The sequence below is a fragment of the Ptychodera flava genome, chromosome 5 (genome assembly GCF_041260155.1).
Source record: "Ptychodera flava strain L36383 chromosome 5, AS_Pfla_20210202, whole genome shotgun sequence".
Classification (NCBI taxonomy): Eukaryota; Metazoa; Hemichordata; class Enteropneusta; family Ptychoderidae; genus Ptychodera; species Ptychodera flava.
This window is the reverse complement of record NC_091932.1, coordinates 3,334,415-3,361,110: the sequence shown is the minus strand read 5'-3', so window position 1 is coordinate 3,361,110 and position 26,696 is coordinate 3,334,415. Positions and strand designations below refer to the sequence as shown.

The 26,696-nt window shown below is 40.8% G+C and overlaps 1 long non-coding RNA gene across 1 annotated transcript in view; it reads left to right on the top strand.

The window, feature by feature from the left end:
- The window catches only part of LOC139132773 (uncharacterized), a 104,785-nt gene extending 78,411 nt beyond the window's left edge, over nucleotides 1–26,374 (top strand). Inside the window, exon 2 of the long non-coding RNA XR_011552428.1 lies at nucleotides 24,488–26,374. This is a non-coding gene — a long non-coding RNA (uncharacterized lncRNA). The remainder of the gene's footprint in view (nucleotides 1–24,487) is intronic.
- The last annotated feature ends 322 nt before the right edge of the window (nucleotides 26,375–26,696 follow it).

Below are 26,696 nucleotides of genomic sequence, written 5' to 3'. Positions count from 1 at the left end.
TACACATTGATCACGGTTCGAGAGATAGGAAGAAAACCATGATAGCACATTTCCAGTAATGCCAATTGAACGAAGTTTGTGTAACAAAAGATCATGACTAACAGTATCGAAGGCTGCCGATAAATCAAGCATGACAAGCAAAACAACTTTCTGTTGACCAATAGCACAAGCGATATCATTATGTAAGCGGAGTAGAGCGGTCTCAGTACTATGATATTTTCTGTACGCAGATTGACGAGGTACATGTAAATTATTGACATTGAGATGGCTCTGTAATCGGGCCGCTACGACTTTCTCTGTAATCTTTGATATAAATGATAAATTTGACACCGGTCGATAATTGTTTAAAACATCCTGATCCAATGATGCTTTCTTCAGAATTGGAGTGACCATTGCCAGTTTCAGACGATCAGGAAATTTTCCTGTCGACAACGAAAGATTGATTATTTTGAGAAAAACAGGGAGCAGTGAAGAAATACAGGCTTTGACCAATTTAGTTTGCAATGGATCCATAAAACTCGACTTGTTTGGGCAGTTCATCACAATGCGACGCACCTCATCAGCCGTAGCAGGTTCAAAGTCGCCCCATTTAATGTCCAGATCAAAGCCATAGCTCTCGGAGGCAGTGATAACGTCAGTGTCAATAGCCGGGAATCCAAGCTGAATTTTCTTGATTTTATCCGAGAAGAATTTGGCAAAAGCCTCAACTTCTCAGACGGGGTTGTATCCGATAAGGGATCAACACGAGTGTCCGACCCTAATAAATTCGATACGGCGCGAAACAGACGTCTCGAATCAGAGGTACTGTCCTCAATCATGCCCGTGTAGAAGTTCGTTTTTGCATCATCAATCATCGAATTCACATTATCACGCTGATTCACAAACATCTGACGGTGTACCATAAGTCCAGAATCTCTCCACAATTTTTCATATCGTCTCCGTACTTGCTTCGCAGCCCTGATGTCATCATTATACCATGGCGCCTCAATTTTTTGATTGATAACACGGGTCTTCACTGGGGCATGTTTGTCACAATGCTCTTCATGGACGTTGTGTATTCAGACACAAGGTGATTAAGGTCATCAATTGATGCTGTCTCCGAGACAAATCGATCGATGTCGGCTGACAGGTTATCAAGTTTTATTTTCCGAATCTGACGATACGATATTTCTTTCCCACTTGCTCTGGTTGGTCTTGATAAATTGATGACGAAGAATACTGGATAGTGATCGGGAAAACACATGTCTATTGGTAAAACATTTGCCAACAGGTCAGCATCAATAGAGCGAGCAATGATCACGTCCAGTGTATGGCCTTTGCGATGTGTTGCGCCATTGACCTGATGGACGAGGTCGAAAGAATTAAGTAGATCCAAGAAACGCTTACCCTCTGAGGACGATGGGTCATCCAGGTAAATATTCAAATCACCGCATAGAATGAATCGGTTGAACTGAATTTCATGAAAGAAGGATTCAAATTCCTCCATAAACATCGCTAAAGTACAACGTATGCACCATAACACAACAGAATCTGATATGATACGTAACTCAACAGACAAAGTTTCAAAGGATTTAGCAAGTGTAGCTGTTTGATTTCTCCTTAAAACACCACTATATCCTCGTAGATAACGGCTGTACCTCCACCACGACCTTGCCTCGACTTCTCCAGTATTTTTTAAGCGGGAAGTGAGATCTCGGCTATGACCGGAGCATCACGGCAATCACCACTTAGCCAGGTCTCAGTTATTATCAAAATGTCAAGATTGAGAGAGAGTGAAATCATGAACTAGGGCAGTTTTCTTGTTGATAGAACAAGGATTTAATAAGCAGGCTGTAATGTTAACTTTTTTGTGGCTCTGAAAAGGAAGTTTGTTGCACAACTTAATGTTAATCTTGTTCTGATGACATAAAGTTTACTGTGGATATCGACTGATAGATGATCTCGATGTTAAATGAACAGGAACTTGTACCAGCAGTTGTACCACGTCTTGTTGAACGTGATTTACATATGTTTAGAGATTTTAGTTTGTGCCATACGGTAGAGTCAACTCTTCTTTGATGGTAATCAGCATTCACAGCTTTTCTTATGCTAAAGAGTGAAAGTCTTGTGTAAAGTAGGGGACGCATTCTTGCCTTGTAAACAATCCAAAAAAGTCGACCAGGTGTATACCCGAACCAGAGTCTTCGATAGGAGCTTGCTTGGTGTGGTGGTTCGTAGAACGTAAAAAAAGCACGGAAAACGGATCAAAATTACGACGAAAACACCACAAAACAGAGCCGAGGACAGTCCAGTACTTTAAAAAACCACCAGAGGAAACTGGAGCGACACAACGTTAAAATAGACATAAAAATTCAAACCGTTCGAAGAGCCGAAGTGAGATGCAGCCGTCAGCGCAAACTCGTCAAACTTTCGTTTTGTGTGTGTCAAAATCGCATAAGGATTTTCGTATATCGTTTTCGAAGAGCGACTTTGCAGCGAGAACAGAATGACCAAAAAATACGGAGACAGAAAAGACAATGAAAAGACATAAATGTGAAATAAAAACTTATATGCTTTTTCAAGTGAAATATGTATGTGAAACATTTTCCTATGTGGGAAATACATTAAAATGTTCAGTGTCTTAAAAAGTGAGACGCTTAAAGTGGAGGTTTATTAATTAATGTGCACTTCCGGTATTTTTTCATGGGTGTACGGATCAGAGATTTGCGTGTGGGTTTGTCAGAAACGGCATCATAATACGAAATTGATTTCGCATAAGAACTTTCGTTTTGAGGGGGGAGGGAGGGGGTCTCAAGTAAAACTTTTATTATCGACAGCCCCTAAGCAACATTAGTTCAAAGTGATAGAATTTGAGGGTTAGCCTTTTAGTGAGATCCAGTTTGATGATGTCAATTCTTGTTAGTTTTACTGTTTCTAAACCATACAGTTGTTTGGGGAGAATGTAAATGGTCCACATATTGATAATTATCTTCGGACTGAGTACATTTGCAGCCCACACCAAAAAAGAGTGTGTACTAGTTTTTTGGGCATTCACAATGTTGGTTTCAATGTCACTTTTCAGACTAGTGATGCGTTGTATGCCGAGATGAATTGTTGATGTATTGGTGGGTATTTCATGGTTGTGTAGATATAATTAGTCATCTAGTGGTTTGTTTTGGAGAATGGGTGTAACACAGCCTTTGTCCAAGTTGAAGGTATATAATTTATATTGTGAATAGGTGTAGATACAGTGGAGGAATTCCTGAGGATGTTTTTCGGTGAGTAAAGCGTTATCATCGGTGAATGTTGGGCATACACATCTGGTACAACCAATATAGCTGTCAATTCCTAGATTGCATGTATCGTTTAATAAGCCATTAATGAAGATTTTATAGAGGCATGCTGACAAAATTCCAAACACATTGAACACATTGCTGAATTGGGAATTCATTTGACCTTTGACCATTTTTGCGTTGCAACTTAATCAGCTTGTAGAAAGTGAACTTATCTTCACTGTGGGCTTCCATAACTTTGTTGTAAAAAGACTTGCTTTTGATAGCATTGGCAATACGTATGGTTTTTCTCAGTTGTTTGTGGGCTTGTTTTGAATTTTGACAGGTCATAGGTCAGAAAGGACAGTAAATTTACGTCAGCTGTTAGCATAAACAACAATAGAAACATCAACATTGGCCCTAATTCTGGTACCGATAAGTATGGATAAGTGCCGACACATCCCAAATCTATTCCCAAAAGGACAATTATTTTACATTGGCCCAAATTTCAGTTTGATTGTAAATGTGTATGAAGGATGCGTTCAGTTGTTATGGCCGGGGGTGGGCCGGCAAATTCTTCTGGCGCAACAGTCAAAATGAGTGAAATCCTCCACCCATTGCCCTCAAAAATTGATGGCCTCCCCCCCCCCTTTAAGATGACAAAAATTTCATGCCCCCCATATTGCTTGACTATTAAAGTTTTGATCCAATTTGAAAGATGCATATACTATATAGCATCATTGGAAAAGAGATTTTTTTCCAAGACCCTAACTCTTTTTCCAGATCTTGTATACACTGTACACATACTCTATCTTGGAAAGTTAAAAGACATCTTCATCACTACTTGTGCTGCTGCCAATTTAATCTATTACAACATCATCATCCTCTTCCTCAGCTGACAGCTCTGAGTCTGATATGTCACTGTCACTTTCCTTATCTGTATTCTGGACAGTTTCCAAATGATTTATGATTTTTCTCTGAGTTTCCATGCTATTTTGTTCTCTCCTGATTACATCACAGGAAACTGCTTTGACTTTCCAGTCTTGTTCCCTTTTGTTGACAGGTTGTGGTAAATCAAGTATTTGTTAAGTTCGTGTGCATATATGGATGATTATGGCTTGCTATAATCATGGTTAACGCGGGGAAGGGCACGGAGACGCAGGCCATTCTACCTTTGCCTCACAACCATGCCTCTCACTTTTGCTGAACACACAATGAACCCTTGCCTCTCGAATCACAGCTGCTTCTTGTCCACCCTCACTATCAAATATGAATGCCATGCATGCCTTGCATGACGTCCAACCCGTTATCTGCTCGCATCACTGACCATCAGCTATCCATGCATACCCCCTTGGCCAAGCCATTTGCCGCCACTTCAGCTCCTGCAACGATAACGTACACATCACAAATCCTTCTCGCATCCCGACCATGGGTAAAACAAAGAAAAAGACGGGCAAGCTGCCCGCCGATCTTCATCGCGACCGAAGCGGACTCCGAAGCACCTTGATCCCTACTTGGTACGGAGACAACAGGCTCAACCCGATGACCAGCGCCCTACCACTTCAAACCCCGATGCAGTACCAATGCAGGGAGCGACAGACCACATCTCCAAACTCATTGAGGCCGGAATCGCCACAGCCGTCGAATCGATCCGACGTGACCTGCAAGTCCAAACGACCGGTGCTGCTGGCCTGACGGCACATCACCCATCAAGCCACCCTATCACTTCCGCTCACACAGATACTGGACCTCTATCGCCTGCTTCGATCATCGAGACCAGTGTGGAGCGGGCAGCCCGACCGGCCCACTCGCAGACTCACCAACAGCAGGCGTACGCTGTAACACAACAACAACCAGCCATTACAGCGACCCACACAACTGACCTGGTCACCGCTGATGGCGTACATCACTTCCTGGATCAACCCACCGTAGGAGGCGCGCCTCATACAACATAACAGCCAACATGGCTGCGCCCATGTTGCAGCGGACCCAGCTTCCCAGTTCAACAGAAACAACGCGGCGTCCACCCCCTCGTTCGGGAACACCGGCTAACGCACCAGCAGCTACGCCGCCAGCCGACCTCCTTCTACCATACGTTGAGCAAACGACTCTGAACAATCTGGCGAACATCGGTAAGTTCATCGACCTCAGTGAGCTACACCCCGATGCCCTTGCCCCAAGCGCATCAAGGGCCACAAAAACACAAATAGCCTTTGATCCTGACAACCCGGGTATAGCTACGTTCACCACCGAAGTCAAACGAAAGAACATTGACAACTTTGAGATCTGGTCTCAGTGTTACAGTACCTTCTTGATGTATAGATCATTCTACCATCCGCACCTAGCTATCCCCCTGGCTAACTACCACCGTTTCATAGCCGCACAGGCAGCTGCCTATAAACCTGAGGCCTGGCTAAACTACGACAAAGCCTTCCGCCTGAATGCGGCACGCTACCCTGACCAGGTGAACTGGGGCAAGCCGGATCCAGAGCTGCACTTCTTCCACTTCCAACAACACCCACACCTACTGATCCCCACATGCTTCGGATGTGGGCAACGAGGTCACGTCAAGACCGAGTGCAACAGACGTCCAAACAGCACCACGAACCCTTACTACTGGGAAAATACCAATGCCAAGAAACAGCCTGACTCAACTCAACAACAACAGCAACAGGTATGTCGTTCCTTCAACCGTGGGACTTGCAAGACCCCCTGTCCCTATGGGAGAATACACAAATGCACAGTGTGCGCCTCACCTGACCACAATGCTCAACAACACCACCTGGTCACAGGTCAGCAGCCACCCCAGCCCTTTCGAGGGAATGATCGCCAGTCCGGCGATACTCGAACGTTACAGCCAACAACACCAATCAACCTCGCTAAACTAGCCACAGCCCTTAAAGGCCACCAGAACTCTGCCACCCTACTCCATGACCTCACCTACGGCGCCAACGTTGGCTTCACCGGGACCAATGGCCCACGCTACACCCGCAACGCAAACTCGGCCATGAGAGACCCTGAGGTTGTTACCAAAGCCATACAAAAGGAAATTCAATCAGGCCACACAGTTGGCCCATTCCGCACACCACCACTACCGAACTTCATCATCAACTCCCTCGGGTTGCGCCCCAAAAAGTCTGGGGGACATCGAATCATCATGGACCTATCACGGCCGAGAAATGACTCTGTCAACCACAACATAAACAAGGATGACTACACCCTCACCTACTCCCGTGTCGACGACGCAGTTGCCATGGTGCACAGACATGGCAAGGGCACTTTGCTTACCAAGGTGGACATTAAAAATGCATTCCGCCTATGCCCCGTTCGAAAGGCAGACTGGCACCTCCTTGGTTTCAAATGGCAGGGACTCTACTTCTTTGATCACGTGTTACCCTTCGGCTTACGCTCTGCTCCATTCCTCTTCAACCGCTTTGCCGAAGCCCTGCTTTGGATCATTCAATCTAGGGCAGGGACGAAGGACTTGTTGCACTACCTGGATGACTACCTTGGGGCCGGCCCACCTCACTCCGGACAATGCCAGCATCTACTGGACACAATGCTCAGTACGTGATGACCTAGCCATCCCAATCGCACCAGAGAAGATTGAAGGGCCATCCCCGGTAATAACGTTCCTCGGTATTATCATTGACACCATCTCCATGACATTGCGGCTTCCCAATGACAAATTACAAGACCTCCTCGATGTTCTCCCGACCTGGCTACAGCGGCAAACATGCACAAAACGAGAGCTACTCTCCCTCATCGGCACCCTCAGCTTCGCGTGCAAATGCATTCCAGCTGGCCGCATATTCCTCCGTCGTATGTTAGACCTCAGTGTGACAGTTACAGCACTCAATTCCACCATCATGTTGTCCAGTGAATTCCGCCTCGACGCGAAGTGGTGGTGCGACTTCTTGCCAACGTGGAATGGTACTGCCTCATTCCTGGAGCCAAACTGGACCTTATCCCGCGACCTGGATCTATTCACCGACGCCTCCGGTACCATTGGCTGTGGTGGCTACCATAAGGGCCACTGGTTTACCGTCACCTGGCCCACCTCACTCACTGCCTCAATCGCCTGGAAAGAGATGTACCCCATACTAGTGGCCTGTTCAATTTGGGGGCATTTGTGGCACGGCCGCCGTATCCTCTTTCACTGTGACAACCAAACGGTAGTGCATATTTGGAAAAAAGGCTCAGCCCGATGCCCGAAGATCATGCACCTGGTCAGAGGCATCTTTTATCAGGCAGCCAAAGGTAACTTCCATGTCTTGATAGCCCACATTAACGGAACTGATAATTCAATTGCTGACTCACTTTCTCGTTCACAGATGCCGAGATTCAGAACGCTGGCACCCGAGGCACAAGCACAACCCACGCCAGTACCGCAGCACCTGCGACCATTGCACCTGATATGCGGCAACTGATGACGCTGGCCACGGCCTACATTCACAACAGTGTTGCTGAAAACACGCGACGCACATACCAGGTAGGCCAGACATGCTACGCCAACTTCTGCTCATCATACGGACTACGCGCAACGCCCATCACGGTTAGGGCGGCAATCCTATTTGTCACCAATCTTGCAGACCGGGGCCTCGCGTATAAGACTATCAAGGTGTACCTTGCGGGGGCAATGCACAAGCACGTCGAGCTAGGCTATGAAGACGATGTCACCACCCATGCGTTGCTGCAGCGCACGCTACAAGGGATCCGAGGGGTATCGGTGATGTGCGCCGGCCGCGTCTGCCAATCACAATCAACGTACTTCGCCACCTAAAGGAGAGCCTACGATCGTGGGAAGGCCTGTGTGATCATGACAAGGTCATGTTATGGGCAAGCTTCACCCTCGCCTTCTTCGGATTCTTGAGAGTGAGTGAATTCACTGCGGCTGGGCCACTGCAGTTCGACCCAGCCACAACGCTGCTTGCTCAAGACATAGTGTTGAGCAGTGTACTAGAAGTGAGACTGAAATCCTCTAAGACTGACCCGTATCGACGTGGGTACGTACTCCGCATTGCGCCAACCGGGACATCTGTCTGTGCGGTCAACGCCTTTGCAAAATACCGACGATCACATTGCCTTACGAATACAGCGGTGCCGGTCTTCCAATTTGCTGATGGCCACGTGGCTCACGCGTCAAAGGCTGACGCACTACCTGAGAAAGCTGCTCGTGCATTCAGGGATTGAAAGTGCGGAACTATATACCACACATAGCTTTAGAAGTGGTGCTGCCACAACCGCCGCCGAGGCTGGCCTACCAGATTGGCTAATAAAGACCCTAGGACGATGGCGGAGTGATGCGTACCAGGTCTACATAAAGACAGCGAAAGAGACTCTAGACTCTGTGCCTCGCATGCTTGCTACAAGGAAGTAGTCTCTAGGACATGAGGTGTTAGAAACACCTACTAGTTAGTGGGACTTTAACGACACTCGATCTACAGTACAAACTCTACATGACTATGTTAGCAAAGTTGGGCATACAATATGTGGAACTGTACACGTCACTTGATTAAACATCGAACTGTGGACTATGAACTATGAACTATTCACAATAAACGGTTGTTTATCCTGTGGTACACATAGTGGCAGTCGCCTAAGGATGTTCCATAATCAGTTGTACGACTTCCAGGTCTGAGGGCTGGCTTTAATTTGGGGGCTGCTGTCGCGGATCCGGAGGGACCATGGTACCACGTTGCCCGATGCATGGCATGATCCCGCAAGGGGTCCGTGTCATCTTCCAGGCCGCCACGACGCCGTGCATCCCCGCCGTGGCAGTAGGTGCATCCTGGGTAACACGTTGCCCTCCCTTGAGGTCATTCAAATCTGCGACTGGCTTCACGGGAAAGGCCGCCACGACGCCCGGATGTTCCATCGCCCCTGGGTTTCGGCCAAGCCCTGTCTCCGTGTCGTTTCTTTGCGTTAATGGATGATTATGGCTTGCTATAATCATGGTTAACGCGGGGAAGGGCACGGAGACGCAGGCCATTCTACCTTTGCCTCACAACCACGCCTCACGCTTCTGCCGAACACACAATGAACCCTTGCCTCTCGAATCACAGCTGCTTCTTGTCCACCCTCACTATCAAATATGAATGCCATGCATGCCTTGCATGACGTCCAACCCGTTATCTGCTCGCATCACTGACCATCAGCTATCCATGCATACCCCCCTTGGCCAAAGCCATTTGCCGCCACTTCAGCTCCTGCAACGATAACGTACACATCACAAATCCCCTCCCACCCACCACAAAAAAAAAAAAAAAAAAAAAAAAAAAATGAAAGCAAGCTGCGGCATTAGCAACCCACATACAGACATATTACAGTTTGTCACATTTCTATCTTGATGTTATTTGGATGATCAAATCTCAATAAAGTTCCATGGGGCTGCTGTCGCGGATCCGGAGGGACCATGGTACCACGTTGCCCGATGCATGGCATGATCCCGCAAGGGGTCCGTGTCATCTTCCAGGCCGCCACGACGCCGTGCATCCCCGCCGTGGCAGTAGGTGCATCCTGGGTAACACGTTTGCCCTCCCTTGAGGTCATTCAAATCTGCGACTGGCTTCACGGGAAAGGCCGCCACGACGCCCGGATGTTCCATCGCCCTGGGTTTCGGCCAAGCCCTGTCTCCGTGTCGTTTCTTTGCGTTAAATTTCTTAAGTGAAGCATTCATTACCATGGACATCCAGTCATAATCCTTGTACTGTTTTTTTGGTCTTCCTTCTTTTCCTGTCTCCTTCCACTTTCTCTTATCACTCGTGTTTGTTTTAATAATGTCAGATGTTGAAGACAACTGATGACATGCTCTTCTTTCACTGCATATTTCTGTGACACTTCCTTGATGCTGTCATGGTCATCAAATGATACTTGGTTTTGTCGGAAGAGTCTGGTAATGTTCACTCTGGGCTGCCAGTCATCAGGTTGTCTTGGTTGACCATCATCATTTACATATTGAGTATCAAATACATCTCTGAAGTGGTTACTGTGGGTCTATTTGGATCTGGCACAGGTTGCGATATTCTGTCCATTTTGGGTCCAGTGAAGGTGTGGAGGTTACAGAACTCACATTTTGCTCCTTTTTCAAGACAGCCCTCCTTCATGTATTCCATATACAGTTCACCAACATCAAAATGTTTTTTTTTTTAAATTTAATATTTTTGGATGTGAGCTGAATCTTGGATAGCAGCCCTTGCTTGTACACTGGATAGCCTGGTGTATTCGTGGATGCAGTCTGAGTTATTGCAGAAATACATATTTTCAGCTCTCTCAGATATTGTGCCTTTATTTATGTAATCATTCAGGACAGCGCGCTAGCTGCTCCATCAATACGTCTTTGCAGTTCATGTGCAACTTGCCGCGCATTTCTCTGCATTCTTTCTTTCTCATATCTTTCATACTCTGCCACTGTCATATTTTGTACGTCTTCTTTACTCATGTCTTCAGATTTCTTGAACTTTTCCCAGTGGATGGTGCTGCCATCTACAACAGAATCTCTAATGGCTGAATTTGTTCTCTCTGCTTCCTCCTGGCCACTGTCACCTCTGGATCTGTGGCATTGTATTCTGTAATTCGAGTCATAAATCATTGCAAGTTCAGCTTCCCTAAAGTGAACTTCAAGGTTTGAAACTCCAACTCCATGATCCGGAAATGAAAATCAGTGAACTTAATGAGGATATTGGTCCAATTTCAAATATAGAAATGCCTTATATTGGCCATTTGCTGAAAACTGGTGTTTTTGATGGTGAGGCAAAATGTAAAGCTAAGAGTATTTTTGAAGAAATAAAACTGTACTACCGGCCATGCATGCAGCTACCAGACTGAGGAGGTAGATCTAGAGTACAGCGATGATGATGATAATGAAGAAGTCAGCAATGCTGCTGCTGCTGATGATGATGATGACAATACTGACTATGACAGTGATGACTGATAAGAATGAGGATCCACAGATATAATGATAATTAACAAATGATTTACTTGTAAATCACTCCAATCACTCAAATCATTGTAATCTTTTATTTAAACATTCGGTCCATACAGTTTATATTTAAAATATGTTTTATTCTACCATTTAATTCTGTGCAAATCATTTGTATGTAATTTTAATATAGTTTTGCAGTTTAAGTGTAATTTATCTTTTACTTCTCAACAAGCATTGAACAAAACCTACATGGACATCTCCATGACCCCTTCTTGGACCACACATCCTGGTATTTCCTTTGATATACATCTACTAGGTTGATTGAAAAATCTGTAACATTCAACCACATGTTGACTGGCCTCACTTCCAAGGGACGTTGTGCAATCTCACAGAGATGCATTTCTTCAGAGTAAAAAGTTGCATTTGGAATTCCCTCATATCACCAAAAATGCCAGGATGTAAGGTCACGAAAGGGTTGATAGCAAATTTACAGGCCTGCATGGGTATACCCACCGCTCCTTCGGTAAGGAAAAGCAAAGTGCTTGATCAAGGACATATATATGCTCCCTGTTGGAATACTAGGGCTACACGTGTAGAAGTGTCGTTTGATGACGTTCCAAACATCTGTGCCACGGTTTTGTAGAGGGACCGTGGCCACATGTATGCGATGTCTTGTTATAACGTGACAAAGATGCTACGCGTACTGATTTACATGTAAGTGTAACCAAACTTTTATTTTAATCGCAGTCCGAACGTTCAGTGTGGCTTCCATGCTGTTGATTTACATTGCGGGCCCAACCTTCCGTGTTGCAGTTCATTTTAATCACGGTCTCAACGTTCCGTGTTGCTGTCGATTTGCATCGCGGTCCAGAATCATGCAATTTCCAGTGTTAAAATGAAGACAATTGCATACAAGGTTGATGTGTTGGTAGTTTATTCTTGTGCATGCAACCGACACTGGAGATTATAGCATTATAGAAAGCTTTGTTTCCGTAAAAATGTGTGGCTAATAAAATTTGTCTGTGGCTAATAAAATTTGAAACTATTCGCCACAGTGGCTAACAGCTTTCCAAACCCAACGCTAACACAGTAATGCCCTCCAAAAATCTTCCAGACCCCCAAGGATATCAAATGGTCCACTCCTTAGAGCAAAGGGACACAAATTTTCAATGACTATTATGTATACTCATTCTATTGTGGTGCGGCTATGCACATGATCTGGCATTACAAAATATTTGAGTGGAGACTTTTTATTTCCAAATATTACTAATATAGTTGCCCAGTACCACACATCTTGCACTGACAAGGTAAGGAACCCATGTAGTTCGAGTTGTTTAATCAAATTTGTGACTAGATCATTTAGATTGTGGATTGAATGTCTGAAAGTTTAAACCGTAGAGTGTAATTTAATCATTCAATTACAAAGGTATAGATTGTTAAGGGAAATTTTCATAATTAATGAAGATGCGGCCAGATTTCTTTGCAAGGGAAAAACCTGGGATCATACACAAATGACAGGTGTGCATTTTTTGTGAATTTGCCAATGATATAATGTGAGATTTGCAAATATGTCATACCTCAGATCATTTTGGATAATGTATCAGATTATTGAGCTTTGTGGCCGAAGATATTTTCTTAATCTGCAAATTCCTAAGTATAGCAATTATGTACCTCTCCAATCCAATAATGGACTTACTCAAAATTTGCACTCCATAGTGCACCATACTATGCTTCACCTTGCATACTGTCAAGCAAAGTTAGCTTATTGGCCCTATAAATGTGTCTAGAATGTCCAAAACTTTCAGACTTTGATGCACAGATATCTGTTTAAGGGGGCGCTGCACCCAACACAGCATATTTTGCTCAAAAATCACTTTTTTGCAAACATTTATTCAATTTTAATTAATTTGTTAACCAAAGATCAAATATTGGTTGGGTTCACCTTGTAGCTTGTCAAGCAGTCGAAAGTTGCGTGATAAAGAAGTGTGAAATAAATTTCAAAAAATAGTGTCAAGTTTTTGACTCAATGTTTATTATTGATACCAAAATTGAAATTTTTTACCCTATTTGCAAATATACACCAACTTCATCCTTCCAGTAAACTACTGCTACCCTACTTAACTTTAGAGTCTCTGCTTTTTGAAAATATACAGTATGAGGGGGTTTCCTTGTTATCTTTGATGACAAATATGCTTTGAAAAAACTGTTGGCAACATGCAGCTCCACCTTAGAGCCTTCAGAACAGATTATATGATCTGATAAACAGGCAATTTTCATATCTCATTTTGTTTTGTCATTAAATGAAATTTTAGAGTATTTACTTTTCTATCAAATGATGTCAATATACCGGTACATGTACGGTCGTGTGCATATTCAAAATTTCAGCTAACAGGCAATGTGTGCATACTGTATGCTCTGCACTGTGCAGACTTTTCACTTTCACTTTCATGTCATGGAACACGTCTCAATCACACTATTCATATTGAAGAAAAGCATTACCTAAAAAATGGTACGAATCTCTTGAAATGCAGACGCTTGTGGGGTTCAAAATTGTCAAAATTATCAATGTGCAGTCGATGGAAATCAATAGAAAACAGTGCTGCACATGGTAAGTTAAAAACATTGCAAATATCACCAGCATAATGTTCAAGAAATTGGTCGGGCTGGAAGAGACTATGCTGGTTGAAGCCATTCTGTATTACAATGCATCTGACGTTGCATCAAATGTAGCAGGAATGACATGCCAGATCAGGGATTCTTAAAGTCTGACCAAATACTGCCAACATTGGGAAAATTTAATCCAGAATTTGGTCAGCATATTCTCAATTTACATACAGTCATGAATGTTGTGACAACTGTGAAAAAAGTTGTCGGTTGCATGTTTACCTCAAATTTCTGTACCACATAAGTGTACTTCAGATCATGTCCTAAGTGGCTGTACAGTCAAACATCTGTTGTTACAGGAACAGATATAATGTCTTGTCAAAATGAAATTGTAGGTATCGGTATACCCGTATGTTATCACAAAGAAGTTTCAGTAGTACATTATTTGTTCATGCATTACTTTGCAGCAGCCTCATCACTTGTTACAGGTTTGACAGATACTTTGGCAGGTAGAATTTCTAAGCAGTATATACAATATCTCACCAACAATAAACTTATAACGATTTTCCATTGTTAGACAAAATGTATGTAGATAATATCATCTCCATAATTTTACAAGTACAGAGTACCCCATAAAATAATGAATAATCATTTTTGATTTTTACAAACAGACATCAAAAAGTGTAGAACTGCACAGAATGCTGTACATATCATATTTAATTTGGCTAAACAACATAAACTAGTGTTTTTGATGCCAGGTTTCTTCCAGTATTGTCTTAAATGTCACTGCACTTCAACAGAATTGACATGATCTGTGAGACCACTGAAATGTTTCAATGGCATACATCTGGGAATATTTTGCCTTTGACTGGTCAATGCCAAATATGTATACAATTTCTTGGAAAGAATCACATAAATAGTGATAATGAACACAGGGCCAGTAGTTCTAACTTTTGAGGCTTTTCTCACTGTTTTTGTTTTCCATATATCAAGTGCAAGTTCTTGCTTACCCCAAAGCATGTTGAAACACCTACTTTCTGCATGCCAACACAGCCATATAGAATATAATGTTACCTATTGTTTTCATTTGTACTTCAGTGTGGAACAGAATTTACTTGTCAACAATAACATTGCAATTTACACATTAACAGTTTTTAGTAGAAATGATGAATACGATATATCTCAACATACTTTGAGAATTAACAAGACTGTAGTTTACATCAGAAACAAAAATAGTGAAAATATCACCAAAAGTAAAAATTACTGGGCCCAGCCGTAAAAGCTGTGCAAGTGAAAGTACTGTCTTACATGTACAGTAACTTGAACATTTCAGAATGACATCCAAAGAACCTTGGCTGACAAGCTTGACAATTCCACTTTCAAAATCTGTGTTGAAAACATATTAAATAGTGATTAAGGTATTGGTGAATTTTACAATCAAAGAGCCTCAAGTATGGAAAATGTATGACATTTGACCACTATCAGTATTAATGTATGACATTTGACCACTATCAGTATTAATGTATGACATTTGACCACTATCAGTATTAATGTATGACATTTGACCACTATCAGTATTAATCCAATGCTTGAAATATGACCAATTTTGCGCATTTACAGATAAAAAGATACAGTAAACCTAACTTCTGTGAAATATGTTTAATGTATTTATTCAGAATATAAAATGGAAAAAGTACAGAATTAGAAATATCGAATACTGTGATACAACCATTAACTCAACAAGTCATAGACAATGACATAGTCCCCACTTGTAAGGTAGTTCATGACAAATTTATGCCTAAATGAATTTTGTGCACATTATACCGGTACATCTCTTGGCATTCATCGCACACCTCGTGACTACACATGAATCCAAATTACCATTATTTACTGATATGAAACCTAGTTGTACTGTTGAAATCTACAATTCACTTTTCTATGGGATAATTAACTGCTTTGTATTGTGATTCAATAGCCTCATTTGTTGGCATGCCAATGCATTATAGACTTATCTTTGTTGCATTCCTAGTTTGTGTGTATGTTTCTGAAAAAATTACAGAAACTATTGATGCTAATAAAAATGGGCAGTTTCCTATGCAAAATGTACCAATTCAGTGTCTATTGTTTGTTCAATTACCATATTCTCTTCAGAAATTTATAATGTACTCTTGGATCAAGACATGGAAATACTGTAAGGTGCACTTAGATGATTTTGTGTTAATTCTTGGAAACAAAGGATGAAATCTTGCTAGGGTATGACAGAAAGGTCTCACATGTCTAAGATCATTATTCATTGCTATTTCATCTGTATGTGCTGATATTTCATTGTGAATTTTTGTTCTGATAATAACTTCCCTAAAATGATCAAAATTTTTTGAGATGGTCTGTACCCAAGCAAGGGCACTAGTGATATTCTTTATGTTATTTTCAGTTTTGTTTGAGCTCATGTGTTTCATATTTTTTTCACAAGCTTAACAATATACTCCATTTGCCTATCAGCAGAAATGAAGCTATCTATGTGACCTTTTGTATTCACAAACAATCCATAAAAGGTACTCTCTCTAGGCCTGTTGTTCTGTCATTGTGCATAGCTGATAAATAAGGAAGAACAAGGAAAAAAAGTATGTCCAGTGCATATTTTCATAGATTATTATTGGCCTTAAAGGTGACCATGCATAGCCATTTTCAAAATATAGATAGCTACATGTATATGCCTATCAGGGATTTTGCACAGATTATTCAATATACTCATAAACAGTATAGTCCTACATGTAGTTCCAGAACCATATGTGCATAGTGTTTCACATAATCCATCAGTTGTAAAAGGAGTTCCATCAGCAAACTTAATTTGAAGGATATCACCATTAACTGAAATCAAATGAAAGTGTTTTAGTGAGTAGTTGGTCTTTCAGCAGTCAACACCTGTCTCCAACTGACAAAGCTTAAGGGCATTGCCAATGTTGGCCTGAGATAAGTTTAAAGGTCTGGTGAAATGCCCATGTTGCAAAATCACAGAAATACAGTTGATGGTCTGTAAAACAGTTGCATTCATTTCTTTTTTCGTTTAGCGTGCGTGATTATGAAATATGGCAAAAGAAAAATGCAATGTGGGCGTGTCCCCCGAGCCTCTCCAGTCGACTTTTTTCGGCTTTCCGAAGTTTGCCCGACGCCGTATCTCAATAACGGGAAGTAAAGTATTTCACACCTCCGTAAGCTCCCCACGGGGGGTAACTTCTAGGGTTTCCGCTTACATGGTCAGGACAGTGTCCTCCTTCACTATGGAAAGACGTTGTTCTTTTGGTGGCTGTGACAGCGGCAAGAACATGAACGGCTCAACTGTAAACTTTTTCAAGTTCCCGTCAAGTGTTGAGTGTTTGAACCATAATGTGCTTGTCTCGGCTGGTTCGTACGATCGGCCACGGTCCCTCGGTTGAGCCTGCCTCGCTACTCGCTACACAGAAGCATGGAGGTAGTAGGAGGTTGGGACCGCAATGCAAGTCAACTGCATGAACACCAACAATGAACGTTGTGACTGCCATTAAAATGCACTAGTCTACAACACGGAACGTCGGGACCGCAATGCAAATCGACAGTAAAAAACGTAAATAGGACCGTGATTAAAATGCACTACAACTACAACACGGAACGTTGGCCGGGACCACGATGCAAATCAGCTGCATGAACAGCAACACTGAACGTTGAGACTACCATTAAAACGAACAACAACACGGAACGTAGAGGTCGCGATACAAATCATGGAGGTAGAGTCCTCCATGATACAAATCGACAGCAACACGGAACGCGTCGTTGGGACGGCAATTAAATTGAAGAACAACGGGGAATACCGGACCCACGAGGACCGCGATGCAAATCGAGCACAACATGGAATGTTTAAGACCGTGATTAAAATGCACAACACAGAACATCTAGACCGCAATGTAAATCAACTATAACACCGAACCTTGTTGCCTCGATTGAAATGCGTATGTCTGCTATGTATAGCAAAAGTTTAAATTCTCGCGAGCGAGCGTTCCTATGCCGCTGTACACTGGGCAAAATGACGTCAAATTTATCGCAAGGGCTCGATAGCGTGTGTCTTAGTTTCAATTCTCGCGAGAGCCATTTATGCATGCTGTACACTAGACTAAATGACGTCAAATCTCTCGCGAGACTTGGCTCGATTGCAAATACGTACGACGGAAAGAACGCAATAATACGGAAGTAGACACAGTTTTTGCGAATTGCCAAGAGAGAAGCGCAGATTAAACAAAAGACTAAAAAACCCACGTTTTTCCTTTATTTTACCATATTTTTTAAACAAAAATCAGTTTCGCCACTGTGGCGAATTAGGATCGATTTTTTTTCGCCACTTGGGATTTCGATTCGGATTGGCGAACGTGGCGAACTGGCAGCGCGAACACCGGCTCAGCCTGTTTTGTTAGCGGATACCGGGCAGAGATAAGGCGGTGTTGGACCGCTATTCGATGTAAATGAACACACCTGTGACGTCACAGACGGCCAACCTTGACTCCCGCTGAGGGCGTGACCTGAGTGTCGCAAAATGACCCCATGAAAGCCGCGCATAGAAATATAAAAAAAATCAACATTTGCGCGTACTTTTAGGTTGCAATTATGTTGCGAGTGTAATAGTATTGACCCCCTGCAAGATATTCAGTCACACGAACGGGACCATTTCACCAGACCTTTAAATATCCAGAATGCTACCCTATGTGACATGTTATTTATTATCACATCATGAAAACATCAGGCAAAGATTGACATACTTCGTACTAGGCTAAATCAATTACCTTTCAAACTGCAAAGTATTTCCTAGGGAATTATTTTTGAGTTTAATGATGTTGTGTAAATTTTCATTACATGCAACATAAATACACAGAAAACAAATGTATAAAATGTGAAAAGTACATACTGCCAGTGACACTCCCTCATTTCATCTGTATTTAGCATCTGTCTTGGCCACACAAACTTATCAATAAGCTTGAACAATGTCGCCTCCGTCCAATCCCGACACTCCTCCCTTGAGCCAAGAGTAGATGATGGTACATTCTTTATGGAGATACTGTTAACATTCTCCATCCCAAAAAATTCAAATAGTGCTTCTAAGATGTAGGCAACAATGAATGACACTGTGAAGTTTTCATCTGTATTTTTTACATCCTCATTGACATTTCTGCTCAGTATTCATTTCTGTTCAGTGTGCATGGTTCCTAGCTCCAGAACACTGCCATCACGATACAATACCTTAAACATTAAGGTCAGATAGTTTATTTGCATATGGAACAATTCAATAAGATTTAAGTGACAAAATGCTCTTTCATGGTAGTTCCTCCAATCCTAAGGTGCTTGGCCCCTGAGAATTGCTCCCTTGTCAGCTGATCACCACCAATGTGTACATTTGCGTGGTAATTTGCAGACAATTAACCCAACTTGTTCATAAATATCATTCACTGTATCCTCATAGAAGTCCAATATGTGAATTGTATCATAATGTACATGTAGTTTTGTTCATTGCTAGTACTGGAAGGGGTATCACTTTACTAGTCCTTGCTAATGCTCTGCTATATTGTCCTTGTATATACTTGGGTATGAAGTCCTTGCGGAACTGTAAACAAGGCAGCATTCTCACAACAACACATGCCATATGGACAGTGTACATGTACTCTGTTTTCAGGTGATGACAATCCACATCACTTGGCAGAAACATGGTATGATCAACTGAGTGATAGTCACTAAGAGGTGAAGTATTGTCTAAGTCTTTAAAACCCTGCAGTTGTATGAATAGCAGCTGACACGAAATTGTGACGCAGTTCCCATGTATGTCAATATGTTCTTCAGGAACATTAACTCTGTAGTTATAGTTGTTACTGCTAAGGTGAACGGAACTTCTGCTTCTGACCACATCCATAAGATCAGCTATGAAGTAACGAGTCATTTCTATAGAGATCTTTTTACTCTGTGCATAACTGAGACAGACAACAATCTTTTGGACTCTATCAAAGATCTGAAAAAAATAAGAAATAAACTTAAAAGGTAAATTAAAGGTGGAAGCAGCATTGGCGGGGCCCAAGCGGTTGCCATTGTTGATGATAATATTTGCAAAATTTGAGCTTTAAATGTTCTTCTTGCAAATGGAAGAATTTTGAATATTTTTATATTGATGTAGGTTTTTGTAAAAACCAGTATAGCTGCCAAATGACAGGAGAGATCCAAATGTGCTTTGCACACTGAATGGTAGTGAAACTAAGTATGATACTTTTAAGTTGATATGTGTATCAATGACTACAGTACTCTCTTCATGTAAGCTATTTTACCAGAGTACAACTTATTAGTTATTTTCTCAGTATTAATCTTGTCAGTGGGTAAACCAAATGATCATTACCAGAGTTCACAAATCATTTTATCAATGTTTACCAAATGAATGTAAACCATAACTCTAGTGCTTTACCGATGGTTCCATAAGGAACTCTTTGAATAGCAATCATAAAACCTTCACAACTTGATAAAAAAATGAGTATTACCAAATGGATGTAAATCTTACCTCTGAAAATATTCAAATGAAAGACAACAATAAGGACATTGGAAGGGTAAAACTAAAGTCTAAATAACATAATACTGCACAAACAGGTTGAATTACACATTTTCAATTCATGAAAAAATAATTTGATAACTCATTTGATAAATTTGGTAAAACTACCTTTTGGTCTGCAAGATGGTATTGTAAGGTAATCTTCACAACATATGTTGAACTCTACTTAATTCTTGCAGTCTGCCTTGCATGATCATTGTATATATCATGCCAAGACGTGGTATCTGCATGCCATTTCTCCAGCAGTGTTCTTTTATCAGGTGGCATAGTGAATGAAGATCACAACTGAACAAAACTGTGGAAAGTGTTCAATGGCCTCATTTATCACATCACTCCAGGACAGCGGTGTCAAGTCATCATAGTGGTTCTTCATCAGATAGGAAACCTTACCATGCTTCCTCTTCCCAATATTTGAAGCAGTGTCATTTATTTTCTTTGAGAGATGTTTCACAATTTGGCGTGCAAGGATTGGAATCTCCATCACAGTTTTACCAAGACAAGCAGCAGACTTTGTGTTCATGGCACATGCCAACAATTTCATGTCCCTTACAGTGTTTGAGACGAAGACTTTTAGTTTTAGCAACACACCATCATATTTGTGAATATCATCAGTCCTATTTGAGCGCTTACTTGATCAATGATATCCAGCTATACTGTTGTTGTATCACGCAAGGTTTGTTTGACGTACGTATGATCGTGCATCCATAGATTTCATTTCCACCCTAAAGTTACTGTTTTGAACAATATGGGTCTGGTCTGTTTTTGCAAGTTTCAGTCTGGTACCAATCAATGGTTGAACAGGGGTAGCAAATGTCACATCAAGACTAACAGTACTGACATCACAGTCATTTGACTCAATGCAAGCAAACCATCACTGGTGCAACCAGGATGATCATCATACTGGTTGCATCAGTGATGGTGGCATTATAGACAGGAACATCAGAATGCCTTGTTATCAAGCCTTAATGACTCCTCCAAATTCTGGTCCACCATTAAGCGTCTCAGAGGTGGGAAAGGTTCTTCTCATAGTTACAAAATAAAAGCGTCTGACAGACTGATACAATTTTTTTCAAAAATTATTGTTTTGTTGTCGTAGACTCAGGTGATTCTCTATTTGATGAGCAATATGTATGGCCTGAAATAAAGATTAATAATAATAGGGAGTTCAGTGAAAATTTTAACTCTAAGATGGCTGTTTCTTTTATAGATAGAAATATTTATGTATCAGAGCAAGTTATAATAAAAAATTTATCGAAATCGGTTCACCGGTTTTTACACGTTTCGTAAGCCAGAAATTCAGCAGGAGTCAACCGTTTATGCTGTTGCTCCTCCTGAAAAATGGAGAGGCGGCGTCTTGCAGCTTTTTTGAGGGCCCCCGCCCATCGTTTACATTGCTGCATCATGATGTTACAGTTTCTCAGCAGCCCCTTGTGTTCAGCAAGCAAGTACTGATAAAAGGTTGAGAGAGAATATAAGTATGATCTCAGGGATGTCGCCTCGAGTGTCTCCGACTTGTTTTCAAAAAACGCCTTGACATCCACTCTGTCATCGAGGCGACTCACTCCTCCTACATACTTAGCTACCGTAGCAGCCTGACGGCTGTGCTGCTTGGCAGTTTTCTCTTATTTGCTTCCCCCATCAATTCCCATCAGCCATACGTTAAACCCGGCAAACAGTTGGTTGTCTGCAGTACTAGGTACCGTCGCTACATTTTGAACTGTTTCCTCCACCCGCCTCACATCTCTTGTCTCAGTTGTTATTGCAGTTTGCCCCTCCCTAGTGTTAGGACTGTCTACCACCTCTGCTGCCATTGCAGTTTCTCTCTCCCCTGTGTTAGAACAAGCCCTTCCTTGCCTTAAGAGGGACGACTCCTGCTTGGCATCGCGGGTAGCCTTCCCGAGGTAGTTATGATACCTAGAACTGTTCCTGTCTAGCCCATGTACGTTGGTCAGGTGGTGGTCTAGCCGTTTGACTTTTGAGAAACAGAAGTCAAACGGGCAAACTTTGTATAACCTGCCCGACCCTGGGCTCTGCCCTAAAGAGGCACTAAGTTCTCTTGATTGTTTCTTTTTAAACAAATCATATTTGTTCTTTGCAGCATCATCGGATAAGTTGTGCCATTGAACATAGTGCCTCTTTAAGTTAAATACAGTCAGATTAAAAACATCTTGGCTATAATGCTGAACTGACGAATCATGATGTACTTTGTGATCTTTGTAACGAAAACAACCCTGTCTCTGTCAACTCTACTATTACCTCAGAAGAAATTGACCTTGTCATTAGAAAATTAAAAACAAATAAGTCACCTGCTGGCCAAGATGGTTTTATATAATGTAATATTCAAATGCAGTGTTAAAGGGACATAAGCTGTAACTTAAGTGGCATGTTTTTCAGTGTTCTGCTTCTGTATATCAACTACCGTGTCTGACCCTAATCCATTTGTCGTGCTGAAATTTCGAGTATTCTCTTTGTCAACACAGCTTGTATGTGTGTAGTGATCATTGTTTATTGGTTACAAATGAATTCTAGTCCGGACTTGAATACAGTTTTCAACAATAACAATGTAGATTATACTCATATAGGTTGTGTTGATATGCTAAATACTTGGCACTGGGGGTTTAGGGATTCAGTGCAGAAAGTGTAGGGAAACCGCAAAGCAAAAGTTCTGAAAAAAACCCCAAAAGATACAGCTTATGGAGCTTTAATATTATTTTGAAGCATTCACTGTAGGAACAAATTGCCAGACTGGAGTGAGAAACTGACGCTTTTCTTGCAATTGGTGAGAACCTCTCGTCATTCTCATTGCTACAGGTGAAAATTAAAAAATTCTCACGGGTGAGCAGTGAGAAATGCACTCCTTGGTGAGATAATAGATTCTAACCAGTGAGAATGGAAATTCTCACCAAACACTGTGAGAATTTCCATTCTCACCGGTAATTTTTACGGTGAGAATATACCAGACTCATCATTCATAACCAGATCGATTCTCACCAGTGAGCAACAAGTCTGGCTGATTCTCACCAGTGAATGATGAGTCGGGTTGATTCTCACCGTAAAAATTACAAATCGGAAATGTACCCGGTACATTTCCAATTTTGTAGATTTTTATTAGGCCTTGTTAGTAATGTAAATAATGAGGCTATCTTGGGTAAATGTGGTAGATACCCTCTGAGCTGCATATATATGAAGAGATGTGTATCATATTGGTTAACATTAGTCTGAATGGACGATGCTCGGTACTCAAAGGCATGCTACAAGATGTTATGAAAATTGGACGAACCAGGCAAAACAAATTGAGTTACAAAGATTAAACAGCTGCTCATGAGATATGGTTTTGCTTGTGTTTGGTTTGAGCAGCAAGCGGCTGATTGTGATGTATTTTCAACTTTATTTTATCAAAAGTTACAAGACTGTTACAGACAAGAATGGCATGCTTCAATTAATGATTCACCCAGATTGAGATTTTATTCAATGTTTAAGTTCAATTTTGAACCAGAAATGTATCTTAAATTTGTCCATCCTATTAAGTACAAAATTGCACTATCAAAATTTAAATGTTCGAATCCCAGTCTCATAATTGAAACTGGAAGACATACATGCATTGATATTCAAAACAAAATTTGCCTCTTTTGTGAAAAGCAAAATTTTTCGTCCAAGAAGATGAGATTCTCTTTCTTGCATTTTGTCCACTTTAAACAACACTTCAAAGGGATTTATTGCTTGTTTATTTACATGACAACCTGACTAGAGAAAAAGTCATATCTTCATTTTCAACGGAGAATTCTCACAAGTTTCAACGGAGAAGTCTCACATTATATTTGGTTTGTCAGTTTTTATATTTAAGGCCATGTTGATGAGAAAAAAACTTTTTGAAGTCATTGTAAGTTACCATCAACAGAGTTATATTTGTGTGTATATTTGATGAATTTAAGTATCATGTGTCCACATTTTCTTTTGCATATAACTGTTGTATCTTTTCAGTTTGATGGATGGTGGCCCTTTACATGAATAAAGATTAATAATTAAATAAAAAATTATATAATTGTAATAATAATAATAATAATGATAATTTCGTTTCATTCTTTTTTACCTGTTTTCTAGGAACCAAACGGAATTCTTTCATACCTGAGAAAAGTATGGTACAGTCACCAGGCAAGCGTGATACATAAGGAAAATGTTATTGAAGTGGTCCTTATTTTACAATACAAATAAGTGTAGTATTAAAGCAACATTAAAATTTATCTGTGTCAACTACAGAGACAAATTTGGAGATTCTTGACTTAAACATCAGTGTGTAACTCAAACAATTGTTAACAGGATGTTCTTGTCACATGACAAAGCAGAGCAGTTTGTTGCATCTGTAAACAGAGCATAGATGGTGTTCAAGGACAGGACACATTTTGAGCTAGACAATAAATTGATGAAAATCTTAAGGCAGCTAAAAACTTTAGAGAGCTATTTGTCTCTAATGACAGAAGCATTGTGCTAAAAAGTAAGTTTATACCTTGTATTTCAACAAGGTGTAGAGAATAAGGAAACATTACCCAACATGTGAATGTCCCTTCAAGTCATTCTCGCTTGCTTCTGTTGTTGTTGTAAACCAAATCAGTAAATTACAAAAGAAATGAATTGTTATGGAATTGAAGGATTTATTTGATTTTTACTGACTTAAAGTTCCTTTTTCAAGCAACATTGAAAAGAATGAATGCAATTAAATCGCCCGAAATCAGGTTTGTTCTATAGATGTAGCAGTAATGTACAGTATATTGTAGCTTTTGAAGACTCTTTCAACAGATCTTGTTTTCTTTGCTGTGCTCATTACATCTTTATATCATATCATTGAAGATACCAAACTGCCATGTATTCAGTATAGAAATCACTAGTGTATACATTATCTGTGTTTTAATGTCGCCATGTACGATGAATCATTGGATATTAAGGTAGAACACACCTTAATGACAGCTTTTCAGGCTCAAATGTATACAGTTCTTTTCTGATCTTCCAGTTGTAGGGGACCATTTTAAAGCTCTTGGAGAAGGAAAAATTTGTCATTGTCTTAGTTTTTTGAAATTCCAGAATGTATTTTTCCCCATAGGGATAGCGGCCATTTTGAATTTCAATTAGCACAAAATGTTGGGTTATGTGTTAATCTAGTTCCAAACTTTGCACGATGACCCCTGATTTTTATAATTGATTTGGTAAGAGAATGGTTGAAAGTTTCATTTAGGAAATTTTCAGCAAAAGTTTACGTGTTTAACTTTCGAGGCCCATACTTCCTTAAGTTCAAAGTGTTGGAATTACAACTTTATTTGTATGAATTCCAATAGTAACTGCTGTATTGTGACATTAATTCAGTATTGTTTACAGATGTTGTGTGTACTATATTAATGTAGTAATGTTGAAATATTTACCAGGATATAAAATAATTTACATTTGTATATATGTGATTAAAATGTTATATTTGAAATAATTCAAATTCCTAGCAGGTGAGACAGAAAGTAACACCATTGCTATGTGCCTGGCTTACACTTAGAAGCTTACTTTTGTAAGTCAATCAACTTTAACTAGATCAAGTTCACACTTATGGAGTTTAGCTTGCAGAAATGTTTCTGTAGTACTTGTAACATGGAGGTTGACTTGGAAGGCTTTTACATCTATACAACAGCTAATGTAGAAAAAAATACAAACATGGAAAAATCCCCAAAGATGCAGTAAAAATCAATACTCAGGTTGGTGGATTTTACAGCAGTTTCCTCACTCTTCCTTCATGATAGGTGACCTTTTGATCATGACATCACATTTGTATTCTCAGAGGTCATCAAACTTTCCTTATTGTCAATCTGGTAGAGGGGGAGAAGCCATCTCTCCCCATTTATACTTTGTCAGTCCCCATACAATTTTGATTATATTTTGTATGATTAAATCTATGTTGGCTGTATCTTTTATCTTTTAAAGGATATTTTAAGAATAAAAAATCATTACAGATCATGCAGTCTGCAGTAAATTCTTATTTATGATATACCACCAGGCAGATGGAACTCAAGTTGGGATGTGCAGTCAAATTTTAAGAGACCAAAGGAGACCTTGGATACAATTTTGCTACAAATATTGACAAGATTTTCCGATAGAACACATTTCTAATGACTGCCAACATACTCTTCATGATATGCAATGCATGGTACAGATAAAATGCTAACAAACAACATTCAGAAAACGGGGATGTAAGAACCTTGAATTGTTGGAAATGTCATAATGAGAATGTCTTCATCATCTACCAACAATTTCATTGGGAAAATTTAAATATGCATAC